At 45.8% G+C, this 16,539-nt stretch overlaps 1 long non-coding RNA gene across 1 annotated transcript in view; it reads left to right on the plus strand.

Annotated features, from left to right (window-relative positions):
• Positions 1-3,987: 3,987 nt before the first annotated feature.
• LOC133361149 (uncharacterized) overlaps positions 3,988-16,539 on the plus strand; it is a 14,846-nt gene continuing 2,294 nt past the window's right edge. The window contains exons 1-2 of the long non-coding RNA XR_009757332.1: positions 3,988-4,056; positions 4,625-4,811. This is a non-coding gene — a long non-coding RNA (uncharacterized LOC133361149). The remainder of the gene's footprint in view (positions 4,057-4,624; positions 4,812-16,539) is intronic.

Consider the following 16,539-nt stretch of genomic DNA (forward strand, 5'->3'; position numbering starts at 1 on the left):
TTAGGTAGGTGAATGAGTCGATGGGTAGGTGAATGAGTGGATGGGTAGGTGAATGAATGGTTAGGTAGGTGAGTGAGTGGATGGGTAGGTGAATGAGTGGGTGCGTCGGTGAAGGAATGGGTGGGTAGGTGAATGAGTGGATGGGTAGGTGAGTGAGTGGTCAGGTAAGTGAATGTGTGGATGGATAAGTCAATGAGTGGATGGGCCAGGTGAATGAGTGGGTGGATAGGTGAGTGGGTGGGTGGGTAGGTGAGTGAGTGGGTGGGTAGGTGAGTGAGGGTCAGGTAGGTGAATGCGTGGATGGGTAGGTGAATGAGTGGATGGGCCAGGTTAATGAGTGGGTGGTAGGTGAGTGGGTGGGTAGGTGAGTGAGTGGGTGGGTAGGTGGGTGGGTAGGTGAGTGAGTGGGTGGGTAGGTGAGTTAGTTGGTGGGTAGGTGAATGAGTGGGTGGGTAGGTGAGTGGGTGGGTAGGTGGGTAGGTAGGTGAGTGAGTGGGTGGGTAGGTGAGTTAGTTGGTGGGTAGGTGAATGAGTGGGTGGGTAGGTGAGTGGGTGGGTAGGTGGGTAGGTAGGTGAGTGAGTGAGTGGGTGGGTAGGTGAGTTAGTTGGTGGTTATCAGTGCCGGATTAAGTTAGTTGCGGGCCTGTAGCGTATATGTTATAAAGGGATCCTAAAAAACAAAAAAAAATAACTTAAATATTAAAATAAAAAAAACGTTTAATGAAGTCACGTAGAAGGGAAATAATAAAATAAGAAAAAATATTATTATTTTATTATTTCCCTTCTACGTGACTTTACCGAAAGAACCAAGAATATGAATCGCTGCAGTCACGAAAGCTTTAAATCGAAATTTATTGAAAGATCCAAAGCATACGATTTTTTGGGGGTTATAAAGCTTTAAATCAAAATACACACTTTTAACTTGCATAGTAAAGTGATGTTTTGATTTGCTATACAGCCAGATAATATGACAAATAACTAACCTTAAACGCACAGCCGTTTGTAGAAGTTGAAGGCGGTCTAGTACTATAGTAATAGAGCTAGATTGAAAGCGTTTAGAAAGTGTGGGGCCCGTAGCTGCTACATGTGATGTGGCTGCTACTATGTTGTGTGTCTCTGTGTGTGTCTCTCTGCTTGTGTCTATGTTGTGTATCTCTCTGTGTGTCTCTGTGTTGTCTCTCTCTCTCTCTCTGTGTCTCTGTGTGTGTCTCTCTCTCTCTGTGTGTCTGTGTGTGTGTGTGTCTCTCTCTCTCTGTGTGTGTCTCTGTGTGTGTCTCTCTCTGCTTGCGTGTCTGTCTGTGTTTTTGTCTCTCTCTCAAATTTTGTTCTACCTGATGACGGTTAAAAAATAAAATAAATTAAAATGAAAACAAATCAATTAAATCACGACGTTTCGGAAGCAACACAAGCAATCGTCGATCTAATCCCCTGCCCAACCGCCCGCGATGCCCCCCCCCCCACGACCCCTTGACCCCCCCCCCCTAACACCCTATAACACATTGTCCTGCGGAGGGAGCTGGTAGGAACGTCGGGTTGCTCGGTCAATGGCCTGCAGGGTCAACGGCGCGTGGTGTATTCCGCAAATATGCCCGACTGCGAGGGCGGGCACAAGCCGGCGTGAGTAGGTGAAACGTTGAGTTTTATAAGGGCACCACGGGGTGACCAGCCCCTCCCCTCCCCACCCTGCCCCACCCCTCCCACCCAGCCCCTCCCCACCCTCCCCAAAGAATGTGAATTCCTGCAGTCACGAAAGCTTTGAGTCAAGATATTAACGTCACCACACAGGGATAATCCGGCACCGGTGGGTAGGCGAATGAGTGGATGGGTAGGTGAGTGAGTGGGTAGGTGAGTGGGTGGGTAGGTGAATGAGTGGATGGGTAGGTGAGTGAGTGGGTAGGTAGGTGAATGAGTGGATGGGTAGGTGAGTGAGTGGGTAGGTGAGTGAGTGGGTAGGTGAGTGGGTAGGTAGGTGAATGAGTGGATGGGTAGGTGAGTGAGTGGGTAGGTAGGTGAATGAGTGGATGGGTAGGTGAGTGAGTGGGTAGGTGAGTGAATGGTTGGGTAGGTGAGTGAGTGGATGGGTAGGTGAGAGAGTGGGTAGGTAGGTGAATGAATGGATGGGTAGGTGAGTGAGTGGGTAGGTAGGTGAATGAATGGATGGGTAGGTGAGTGAGTGGGTAGGTGAGTGAGTGGTTAGGTAGGTGAATGAGTCGATGGGTAGGTGAGAAAGTGGGTAGGTGAGTCAGTGGTTGGGTAGGTGAATGAGTGGATGGGTAGGTGAGTGAGTGGGTAGGTAAGTCAGTGGTTGGGTAGGTGAATGAGTGGATGGATAGGTGAGTGAGTGGGTAGGCGAGTGATTGGGTGGGTAGGCGAGCGGGTAGTTGAGTGAGTGATTGGGTAGGTTAATGAGTTGGTAAGCGAGTGGATGGGTGGGTAGGCGAGTGAGGGGGCGGGTAGGCGAGTGAGTTGGTAGGTGAGTGGGTAGGTGAGTGAGTGAGTAGGTAGGCGAGTGAGTTGCTAAGCGACTGAATGGGTGGGTAGTCCAGTGAGTGAGTGGGTGGGTAGGCGAGTGAGTGAGTTGGTAGGTGAGTGAGTTGGTGGGTAGGTGAGTGAGTGGGTATGTGAGTGAGTGAGTGGGTAGGCGAGTGAGTGGGTGGGTAGGCGAGTGAGTTGGTGGGTAGGTGAGTGAGTGGGTAGGTGAGTGAGTTGCTAGGCGAGTGAATGGGTGGGTAGTTGAGTGAGTGAGTGAGTAGGCGAATGAATGGGTGGCTAGGCGAGTGAGTGGGTGGGTAGGCGAGTGAGTGGGTGGCTAGGTGAGTGGGTGGGTGGGCTGGGTAGGCGAGTGGGTGGGGTGGGTAGGGTGGGCAGGCGTGCGAGTGAGTGAGTGGGCGGGAGAGTGAGTGGATAGGTAGGCGAGTGAGTGGGTGGGTAGGCGAGTGGGTGGGTGGGTAGGCGAGTGGGTGGGTGGGTAGGCGAGTGGGTGGGTGGGTAGGCGAGTGAGTGGGTGGGTAGGCGAGTGGGTGGGTGGGTAGGCGAGTGGGTGGGTGGGTAGGCGAGTGAGTGGGTGGGTAGGCGAGTGGGTGATTGACTGGGTAGGTGAGTGATTGGGTAGGCGAGTGAGTGGGTGGGTAGGCGAGTGGGTGGGTGGGTAGGCGAGTGGGTGGGTAGGCGAGTGGGTGGGTGGGTAGGCGAGTGGGTGGGTGGGTAGGCGAGTGGGTGATTGACTGGGTAGGTGAGTGATTGGGTAGGCGAGTAGGTGGGTAGGCGAGTGAGTGGATGGGTAGGCGAGTGAGTGGGTGGGTAGGTGAGTGATTGGGTAGGCGAGTAGGTGGGTAGGCGAGTGAGTGGGTGGGTAGGCGAGTGAGTTGGTGGGTAGGTGAGTGAGTGGGTAGGTGAGTGAGTTGCTAGGCGAGTGAATGGGTGGGTAGTTGAGTGAGTGATTGGGTAGGCGAGTAGGTGGGTAGGCGAGTGAGTGGGTGGGTAGGCGAGTGGGTGATTGACTGGGTAGGTGAGTGATTGGGTAGGCGAGTGAGTGGGTGGGTAGGCGAGTGGGTGGCTGGGTAGGCGAGTGGGTGGCTGCGTAGGCGAGTGGGTGGCTGGGTAGGCGAGTGGGTGGGTGGGTAGGCGAGTGAGTGAGTGGGTAGGCGAGTGGGTGATTGACTGGGTAGGTGAGTGATTGGGTAGGCGAGTGAGTGAGTGGGTAGGCGAGTGGGTGGCTGGGTAGGCGAGTGGGTGGCTGGGTAGGCGAGTGGGTGGGTGGGTAGGCGAGTGAGTGGGTGGGTAAGCCAGTGGGTGGGTGGGTAGGCGAGTGGGTCGGTAGGCGAGTGAGTGATTGGGTAGGCGAGTGAGTGAGTGGGTAAGCGAGTGGGTGGGGTGGGTAGGCGTGCGAGTGAATGAGTGGGCGGGAGAGTGAGTGGGTGGGTGTGTGGTGTGGGTGGGTGTGTGGTGTGGGTGGGTGGTTAGGCGAGTGTGTGGTTTGACTGGTTTGGCAAGGCGGTGGTATCCTGACTCCGTTTGGCTGTTACCTCGAAAGGGGAAGACTCCGATGCGTGCTGGGTGAGTCGGGCGAGTTCCATATCCGGGAATGTGCACGAGTTGTATCAACAGCGGGAGAGGAGAGAGACACAGATACACAGACAGAGAGAGAGACAGAGAGAGACAGAGACACAGAGAAAAACAGAGAGACACAGAGAGAGACAGAGAGAGACAGAGAGAGACAGAGAGAGAGAGAGAGAGACAGAGAGAGACAGAGAGAGAGAGAGACAGAGAGACACAGAGAGAGACACAGAGAGAGACAGAGACAGACAGACAGAGACAGACAGTCAGAGAGAAAGAAAGAGACAGAGAGACACCGAGAGAGACAGACAGACAGAGAGAGACACTGAGAGAGAGACAGAGAGAGACAGAGAGAGAGAGACACAGAGAGAGACACTGAGAGAGAGAGAGACAGAGAGACACAGACAGACAGAGAGAGACACAGAGACACAGAGAGAGACACACAGAGAGACAGAGACACACAGAGACACACAGAGACACAGACAGACAGAGACACAGACAGACAGACACACAGAGTTTCAGCGCGTGTCCCTGCGTGTCCCTTGCGTGTACTCGGTGTGGTGTGCAGAAGTGATCATCGCCACCGGGGGGAGACAAAGACGGCCGGGCGTGGTGCTGGCCCCAAGACCACCTCCCTCATGCGTGTGCCACAGTGCCGGTGGCTGCACTTGCCCCTACAGTCTCTGGAGGCTACACGGGGGACATTTGGCTTTGGCTGTTGAAGAAAAGTCATCTTACAAGTGTGTGTGCTGAAGGTATGGTCATTCTCATCAAGCGTTGTACATAGACTAACATTGCCCATAGACTAACATTGCCCACAGACTAACATTGCCCATAGACTAACATTGCCCACAGACTAACATTGCACATAGACTAACACTGCCCATAGACTAATACTGCACATAGACTAACACTACCCATAGACTAACATTGCCCATAGACTAACATTGCACATAGACTAACACTACCCATAGACTAACATTGCCCACAGACTAACATTGCACATAGACTAACACTACCCATAGACTAACATTGCCCATAGACTAACACTGCCCATAGACTAACATTGCCCATAGACTAACATTGCCCATAGTCTAACATTGCACATAGACTAACATTGCACATAGACTAACATTGCCCATAGACTAACATTGCACATAGACTAACATTGCACATAGACTAACACTGCCCATAGACTAACATTGCCCATAGACTAACATTGCCCATAGACTAACATTGCCCATAGACTAACACTGCCCATAGACTAACACTGCCCATAGACTAACATTGCCCATAGACTAACACTGCCCACAGACTAACACTGCACATAGACTAACATTGCACATAGACTAACATTGCCCATAGACTAACATTGCCCATAGACTAACATTGCCCACAGACTAACACTGTCCATAGACTAACACTGCCCATAGACTAACATTGCCCATAGACTAACATTGCCCATAGACTAACATTGCCCATAGACTAACATTGCACATAGACTAACATTGCCCATAGACTAACACTGCCCATAGACTAACATTGCCCATAGACTAACACTGCCCATAGATTAACATTGCACATAGACTAACATTGCCCATAGACTAACACTGCCCATAGACTAACATTGCCCACAGACTAACACTGCCCATAGACTAACATTGCCCATAGACTAACACTGCACATAGACTAACACTGCACATAGACTAACACTGCCCATAGACTAACATTGCCCATAGACTAACACTGCACATAGACTAACATTGCACATAGACTAACATTGCCCATAGACTAACACTGCACATAGACTAACACTGCCCATAGACTAACATTGCCCATAGACTAACACTGCACATAGACTAACACTGCCCATAGACTAACACTGCCCATAGACTAACATTGCCCATAGACTAACACTGCACATAGACTAACATTGCACATAGACTAACACTGCACATAGTCTAACACTGTACATAGACTAACACTGCCCATAGACTAACACTGCACATAGACTAACACTGCACATAGACTAACATTGCACATAGACTAACACTGCCCATAGACTAACATTGCACATAGACTAACATTGCCCATAAACTAACATTACCCATAGACTAACATTGCACATAGACTAACATTGCCCATAGACTAACATTGCCCATAGACTAACACTGCCCATAGACTAACATTGCCCATAGACTAACATTGCCCATAGACTAACATTGCCCATAGACTAACATTGCACATAGACTAACATTGCCCATAGACTAACACTGCCCATAGACTAACATTGCCCATAGACTAACACTGCCCATAGACTAACATTGCACATAGACTAACATTGCCCATAGACTAACACTGCCCATAGACTAACACTGCCCATAGACTAACACTGCCCATAGACTAACATTGCCCATAGACTAACATTGCCCATAGACTAACATTGCCCATAGACTAACACTGCACATAGACTAACATTACCCATAGACTAACACTGCCCATAGACTAACACTGCACATAGACTAACATTGCCCATAGACTAAAATTGCCCATAGACTAACACTGCCCATAGACTAACATTGCACATAGACTAACACTGCCCATAGACTAACATTGCCCATAGACTAACATTGCCCATAGACTAACATTGCCCATAGACTAACATTGCACATAGACTAACATTGCCCATAGACTAACATTGCCCATAGACTCACATTGCCCATAGACTAACACTGCCCATAGACTAACACTACCCATAGACTAACATTGCCCATAGACTCACATTGCCCATAGACTAACACTGCCCATAGACTAACATTGCACATAGACTAACATTGCACATAGACTAACACTGCACATAGACTAACACTACACATAGACTAACATTGCCCATAGACTAACACTGCCCATAGACTAACACTACACATAGACTAACACTGCCCATAGACTAACATTGCCCATAGACTAACATTGCCTATAGACTAACACTGCCCATAGACTAACATTGCCCATAGACTAACACTGCCCATAGACTAACATTGCACATAGACTAACATTGCACATAGACTAACATTGCACATAGACTAACACTGCCCATAGACTAACATTGCCCATAGACTAACACTGCCCATAGACTAACACTACACATTGACTAACACTGCCCATAGACTAACATTGCCCATAGACTAACATTGCCTATAGACTAACACTGCCCATAGACTAACATTGCCCATAGACTAACATTGCACATAGACTAACACTACCCATAGACTAACACTACCCATAGACTAACACTGCCCATAGACTAACATTGCCCATAGACTAACATTGCCCCATAGACTAACATTGTCCATAGACTAACATTGCACATAGACTAACACTGCCCATAGACTAACATTGCCCATAGACTAACATTGCCCATAGACTAACACTGCACATAGACTAACACTGCCCATAGACTAACATTGCCCATAGACTAACACTGCACATAGACTAACACTGCCCATAGACTAACACTGCCCATAGACTAACATTGCCCATAGACTAACACTGCACATAGACTAACATTGCACATAGACTAACACTGCACATAGTCTAACACTGCACATAGACTAACACTGCCCATAGACTAACACTGCACATAGACTAACACTGCACATAGACTAACATTGCACATAGACTAACACTGCCCATAGACTAACATTGCACATAGACTAACATTGCCCATAAACTAACATTACCCATAGACTAACATTGCACATAGACTAACATTGCCCATAGACTAACATTGCCCATAGACTAACACTGCCCATAGACTAACATTGCCCATAGACTAACATTGCCCATAGACTAACATTGCCCATAGACTAACATTGCACATAGACTAACATTGCCCATAGACTAACACTGCCCATAGACTAACATTGCCCATAGACTAACACTGCCCATAGTCTAACATTGCACATAGACTAACATTGCCCATAGACTAACACTGCCCATAGACTAACACTGCCCATAGACTAACACTGCCCATAGACTAACATTGCCCATAGACTAACATTGCCCATAGACTAACATTGCCCATAGACTAACACTGCACATAGACTAACATTACCCATAGACTAACACTGCCCATAGACTAACACTGCACATAGACTAACATTGCCCATAGACTAAAATTGCCCATAGACTAACACTGCCCATAGACTAACATTGCACATAGACTAACACTGCCCATAGACTAACATTGCCCATAGACTAACATTGCCCATAGACTAACATTGCCCATAGACTAACATTGCACATAGACTAACATTGCCCATAGACTAACATTGCCCATAGACTCACATTGCCCATAGACTAACACTGCCCATAGACTAACACTACCCATAGACTAACATTGCCCATAGACTAACATTGCCCATAGACTAACACTGCCCATAGACTAACATTGCACATAGACTAACATTGCACATAGACTAACACTGCACATAGACTAACACTACACATAGACTAACATTGCCCATAGACTAACACTGCCCATAGACTAACACTACACATAGACTAACACTGCCCATAGACTAACATTGCCCATAGACTAACATTGCCTATAGACTAACACTGCCCATAGACTAACATTGCCCATAGACTAACACTGCCCATAGACTAACATTGCACATAGACTAACATTGCACATAGACTAACATTGCACATAGACTAACACTGCCCATAGACTAACATTGCCCATAGACTAACACTGCCCATAGACTAACACTACACATAGACTAACACTGCCCATAGACTAACATTGCCCATAGACTAACATTGCCTATAGACTAACACTGCCCATAGACTAACATTGCCCATAGACTAACATTGCACATAGACTAACACTACCCATAGACTAACACTACCCATAGACTAACACTGCCCATAGACTAACATTGCCCATAGACTAACATTGCCCCATAGACTAACATTGTCCATAGACTAACATTGCACATAGACTAACACTGCCCATAGACTAACATTGCCCATAGACTAACATTGCCCATAGACTAACATTGCCCATAGACTAACATTGCCCATAGACTAACACTGCCCATAGACTAACATTCCCCATAGACTAACATTGCCCATAGACTAACACTGGACATAGACTAACACTGCCCATAGACTAACATTGCCCATAGACTAACATTGCCATAGACTAACATTGCCATAGACTAACATTGCCCATAGACTAACATTGCCCATAGACTAACATTGCCCATAGACTAACATTGCCCATAGACTAACATTGCCCATAGACTAACATTGCACATAGACTAACATTGCCCATAGACTAACACTGCCCATAGACTAACATTGCCCATAGACTAACATTACCCACAGACTAACATTGCCCATAGACTAACATTGCCCATAGACTAACACTGCACATAGACTAACACTGCACATAGACTAACACTGCCCATAGACTAACACTGCACATAGACTAACACTGCACATAGTCTAACACTGCACATAGACTAACATTGCACATAGACTAACACTGCACATAGACTAACACTGCACATAGACTAACATTGCACATAGACTATCATTGCCCTTAGACTAACATTGTCACATAGACTATCATTGCCCTTAGACTAACATTGCACATAGACTATCATTGCCCTTAGACTAACATTGCACATAGACTATCATTGCCCTTAGACTAACATTGCACATAGACTAACATTGCACATAGACTATCACTGCCCATAGACTAACATTGTCACATAGACTAACATTGCACATAGACTATCACTGCCCTTAGACTAACATTGTCACATAGACTAACATTACCCATAGACTAACACTGCCCATAGACTAACACTGCACATAGACTAACATTGCCCATAGACTAAAATTGCCCATAGACTAACACTGCCCATAGACTAACATTGCACGTAGACTAACACTGCCCATAGACTAACATTGCCCATAGACTAACATTGCCCATAGACTAACATTGCCCATAGACTAACATTGCACATAGACTAACATTGCCCATAGACTAACATTGCCCATAGACTAACATTGCCCATAGACTAACACTGCCCATAGACTAACACTACCCATAGACTAACATTGCCCATAGACTAACATTGCCCATAGACTAACACTGCCCATAGACTAACATTGCACATAGACTAACATTGCACATAGACTAACACTGCACATAGACTAACACTACACATAGACTAACATTGCCCATAGACTAACACTGCCCATAGACTAACACTACACATAGACTAACACTGCCCATAGACTAACATTGCCCATAGACTAACATTGCCTATAGACTAACACTGCCCATAGACTAACATTGCCCATAGACTAACACTGCCCATAGACTAACATTGCACATAGACTAACATTGCACATAGACTAACATTGCACATAGACTAACACTGCCCATAGACTAACATTGCCCATAGACTAACACTGCCCATAGACTAACACTACACATAGACTAACACTGCCCATAGACTAACATTGCCCATAGACTAACATTGCCTATAGACTAACACTGCCCATAGACTAACATTGCCCATAGACTAACATTGCACATAGACTAACACTACCCATAGACTAACACTACCCATAGACTAACACTGCCCATAGACTAACATTGCCCATAGACTAACATTGCTCCATAGACTAACATTGTCCATAGACTAACATTGCCCATAGACTAACACTGCCCATAGACTAACATTGCCCATAGACTAACATTGCCCATAGACTAACATTGCCCATAGACTAACATTGCCCATAGACTAACACTGCCCATAGACTAACATTGCCCATAGACTAACATTGCCCATAGACTAACACTGGACATAGACTAACACTGCCCATAGACTAACATTGCCCATAGACTAACATTGCCATAGACTAACATTGCCATAGACTAACATTGCCCATAGACTAACATTGCCCATAGACTAACATTGCCCATAGACTAACATTGCCCATAGACTAACATTGCCCATAGACTAACATTGCCCATAGACTAACATTACCCACAGACTAACATTGCCCATAGACTAACATTGCCCATAGACTAACACTGCACATAGACTAACACTGCACATAGACTAACACTGCCCATAGACTAACACTGCACATAGACTAACACTGCACATAGTCTAACACTGCACATAGACTAACATTGCACATAGACTAACACTGCACATAGACTAACACTGCACATAGACTAACATTGCACATAGACTATCATTGCCCTTAGACTAACATTGTCACATAGACTATCATTGCCCTTAGACTAACATTGCACATAGACTATCATTGCCCTTAGACTAACATTGCACATAGACTATCATTGCCCTTAGACTAACATTGTCACATAGACTAACATTGCACATAGACTATCATTGCCCTTAGACTAACATTGCACATAGACTATCACTGCCCATAGACTAACATTGTCACATAGACTAACATTGTCACATAGACTAACATTGCACATAGACTATCACTGCCCATAGACTAACATTGTCACATAGACTAACATTGCACATAGACTATCACTGCCCTTAGACTAACATTGTCACATAGACTAACATTGTCACATAGACTAACATTGCACATAGACTAACACTGCCCATAGACTAACATTGTCACATAGACTAACATTGCACATAGACTAACATTGTCACATAGACTATCACTGCCCATAGACTAACATTGTCACATAGACTATCACTGCCCATAGACTAACATTGTCACATAGACTAACATTGCACATAGACTAACATTGCACATAGACTATCACTGCCCTTAGACTAACATTGTCACATAGACTAACATTGTCACATAGACTAACATTGCACATAGACTATCACTGCCCTTAGACTAACATTGTCACATAGACTAACATTGCACATAGACTAACATTGCACATAGACTAACATTGCACATAGACTAACATTGTCACATAGACTAACATTGCACATAGACTAACACTGCCCATAGACTAACATTGCACATAGACTAACATTGCACATAGACTATCACTGCCCTTAGACTAACATTGTCACATAGACTAACATTGCACATAGACTAACACTGCCCATAGACTAACATTGTCACATAGACTAACATTGCACATAGACTATCACTGCCCTTAGACTAACATTGTCACATAGACTAACATTGCACATAGACTAACATTGCACATAGACTAACATTGTCACATAGACTAACATTGTCACATAGACTAACATTGCACATAGACTAACACTGCCCATAGACTAACATTGCACATAGACTAACATTGCACATAGACTATCACTGCCCTTAGACTAACATTGTCACATAGACTAACATTGCACATAGACTAACACTGCCCATAGACTAACATTGTCACATAGACTAACATTGCACATAGACTAACACTGCCCATAGACTAACATTGTCACATAGACTAACATTGCACATAGACTATCACTGCCCATAGACTAACATTGTCACATAGACTAACATTGTCACATAGACTATCACTGCCCATAGACTAACATTGCACATAGACTAACATTGCACATAGACTAACACTGCCCATAGACTAACATTGTCACATAGACTAACATTGCACATAGACTAACACTGCCCATAGACTAACATTGTCACATAGACTAACATTGCACATAGACTAACATTGTCACATAGACTAACATTGCACATAGACTATCACTGCCCATAGACTAACATTGTCACATAGACTAACATTGCACATAGACTATCACTGCCCATAGACTAACATTGTCACATAGACTAACATTGCACATAGACTATCACTGCCCATAGACTAACATTGTCACATAGACTAACATTGTCACATAGACTAACATTGCACATAGACTATCACTGCCCATAGACTAACATTGTCACATAGACTAACATTGTCACATAGACTATCACTGCCCTTAGACTAACATTGTCACATAGACTAACATTGTCACATAGACTAACATTGCACATAGACTAACATTGTCACATAGACTAACATTGCACATAGACTATCACTGCCCTTAGACTAACATTGTCACATAGACTAACATTGCACATATGTAGTGGTGATACGCGCTGGGATTAGGGATCGTATGCCAGCGCGTAATGATTGGCTGTGTAGGTGGTGACGCGCGCTGACGGTGGAGGATCAGGGGTCAGCGCGGGGTCGTGGGTTACGGGGTACTGATTGGCTGTGGACCGGTGACGTGCTGAGAGGGAGTGATCGGGTGGCAGCGCGGTGTGATTGGTTGAGTAGTGTTAACACGCGCGGGGGAAAACGGATCGTAGAGAGAGCGCGTCGTGATTGGTTCATTAAGGAGCGATGCTCACGCTGAAGTACGCATCAGCTCCGCCTCTCGTGAGCAGGGGCTATAAAAGGGGATGCACACAGGCGTGAGGGCAGTGTGTAACCAGCGAAGAATGAAGACGGGGATGAAGACATAGGGCCCTGCGGTACCTAGTCCCGCTGTCCTAACGGGACCGGGACTCTGTGTAACCCAGAGGCGAGTGTAGTGTGTGTAGCCAGAGGCATAAGGGCTACACGAGCCGAATGCAGCGTGTGTAGCCAGGGACATAGGGTCTACACGAGTCGAGTGTATTGTGTAGCCAGGGACATAGGGTCTACACGAGTCGAGTGTATTGTGTAGCCAGAGGCGTAGGGTCTACACGAGTCGAGTGTATTGTGTAGCCAGGGACATAGGGTCTACACGAGTCGAGTGTATTGTGTAGCCAGGGACATAGGGTCTACACGAGTCGAGTGTATTGTGTAGCCAGGGACATAGGGTCTACACGAGTCGAGTGTATTGTGTAGCCAGGGACATAGGGTCTACACGAGTCGAGTGTATTGTGTAGCCAGGGACATAGGGTCTACACGAGTCGAGTGTATTGTGTAGCCAGGGACATAGGGTCTACACGAGTCGAGTGTATTGTGTAGCCAGGGACATAGGGTCTACACGAGTCGAGTGTATTGTGTAGCCAGGGACATAGGGTCTACACGAGTCGAGTGTATTGTGTAGCTAGGGACATAGGGTCTACACGAGTCGAGTGTATTGTGTAGCCAGGGACATAGGGTCTACACGAGTCGAGTGTATTGTGTAGCCAGGGACATAGGGTCTACACGAGTCGAGTGTATTGTGTAGCCAGGGACATAGGGTCTACACGAGTCGAGTGTATTGTGTAGCCAGGGACATAGGGTCTACACGAGTCGAGTGTATTGTGTAGCCAGAGGCGTAGGGTCTACACGAGTGAAGGGTATCGTGTGTAGCCAGAGGCCTAGAGTTTACACGAGAGTAGTGGAGTGTGAAGTCGGAAGAAAGGAGACTACACGTTGTATTTTGACACGTAAAGATTTAATAAAAAGTGTGTTCCCGTCAAGAAGTTCCTGCCGTCAATTCCCATACTTCACATAGACTAACACTACCCACAGACTAACACTGCCCATAGACTAACATTACCCATAGACTAACACTGCCCATAGACTAACACTGCCCATAGACTAACATTACCCATAGACTAACACTGCCCATAGACTAACATTGCCCATAGACTAACACTACCCACAGACTAACACTGCCCATAGACTAACATTACCCATAGACTAACACTGCCCATAGACTAACATTGTACATAGACTAACATTGCCCATAGACTAACATTGCCCATAGACTAACATTGCCCATAGACTAACACTGCCCATAGACTAACACTGCCCATAGACTAACATTGCCCATAGACTAACATTGCCCATAGACTAACATTGCCCATAGACTAACACTGCCCATAGACTAACATTGCCCATAGACTAACATTGCCCATAGACTAACACTGCCCATAGACTAACATTGCCCATAGACTAACACTGCCCACAGACTAACACTGCCCATAGACTAACATTGCCCATAGACTAACATTGCCCATAGACTAACATTGCCCATAGACTAACACTGCCCATAGACTAACATTACCCACAGACTAACACTGCCCACAGACTAACACTGCCCATAGACTAACATTGCCCATAGACTAACATTGCCCATAGACTAACATTGCCCATAGACTAACACTGCCCATAGACTAACATTGCCCATAGACTAACACTGCCCATAGATTAACATTGCCCATAGACTAACACTGCCCATAGACTAACATTGCCCATAGACTAACATTGCCCATAGACTAACATTGCCCATAGACTAACATTGCCCATAGACTAGCATTGCCCATAGACTAACATTGCCCATAGACTAACATTGCCCATAGACTAACACTGCCCATAGACTAACATTGCCCATAGACTAACACTGCCCATAGACTAACATTGCCCATAGACTAACATTGCCCATAGACTAACACTGCCCATAGACTAACATTGCCCATAGACTAACATTGCCCATAGACTAACACTGCCCATAGACTAACATTGCCCATAGACTAACACTGCCCATAGACTAACATTGCCCATAGACTAACATTGCCCATAGACTAACACTGCCCATAGACTAACATTGCACATAGACTAGCATTGCCCATAGACTAACATTGCCCATAGACTAACATTGCCCATAGACTAACATTGCCCATAGACTAACATTGCCCACAGACTAACATTGCCCACAGACTAACAATGCCCATAGACTAACATTGCCCATAGACTAACACTGCCCATAGACTAACATTGTACATAGACTAGCATTGCCCATAGACTAACATTGCCCATAGACTAACATTGCCCATAGACTAACACTGCCCATAGACTAACACTGCCCATAGACTAACACTGCCCACAGACTAACACTGCCCACAGACTAACACTGCCCATAGACTAACATTGCCCATAGACTAACACTGCCCATAGACTAACATTGCCCATAGACTAACACTGCCCATAGACTAACATTGCCCATAGACTAACACTGCCCATAGATTAACATTGCCCATAGACTAACACTGCCCATAGACTAACATTGCCCATAGACTAACACTGCCCATAGACTAACATTGCCCATAGACTAACACTGCCCATAGACTAACATTGCCCATAGACTAACACTGCCCATAGACTAACATTGCCCATAGACTAACATTGCCCATAGACTAACATTGCCCATAGACTAATATTGCCCATAGACTAACACTGCCCATAGACTAACATTGCCCATAGACTAACATTGCCCATAGACTAACACTGCCCATAGACTAACATTGCCCATAGACTAACATTGCCCATAGACTAACACTGCCCATAGACTAACATTGCCCATAGACTAACACTGCCCATAGACTAACATTGCCCATAGACTAACATTGCCCATAGACTAACATTGCCCATAGACTAACACTGCCCATAGACTAACATTGCCCATAGACTAACACTGCCCATAGACTAACATTGCCCACAGACTA

The sequence above is a fragment of the Lethenteron reissneri genome, chromosome 71 (assembly GCF_015708825.2).
Source record: "Lethenteron reissneri isolate LAM-NWPU_2019-01 chromosome 71, ASM1570882v1, whole genome shotgun sequence".
In the NCBI taxonomy this organism is placed as follows: Eukaryota; Metazoa; Chordata; class Hyperoartia; order Petromyzontiformes; family Petromyzontidae; genus Lethenteron; species Lethenteron reissneri.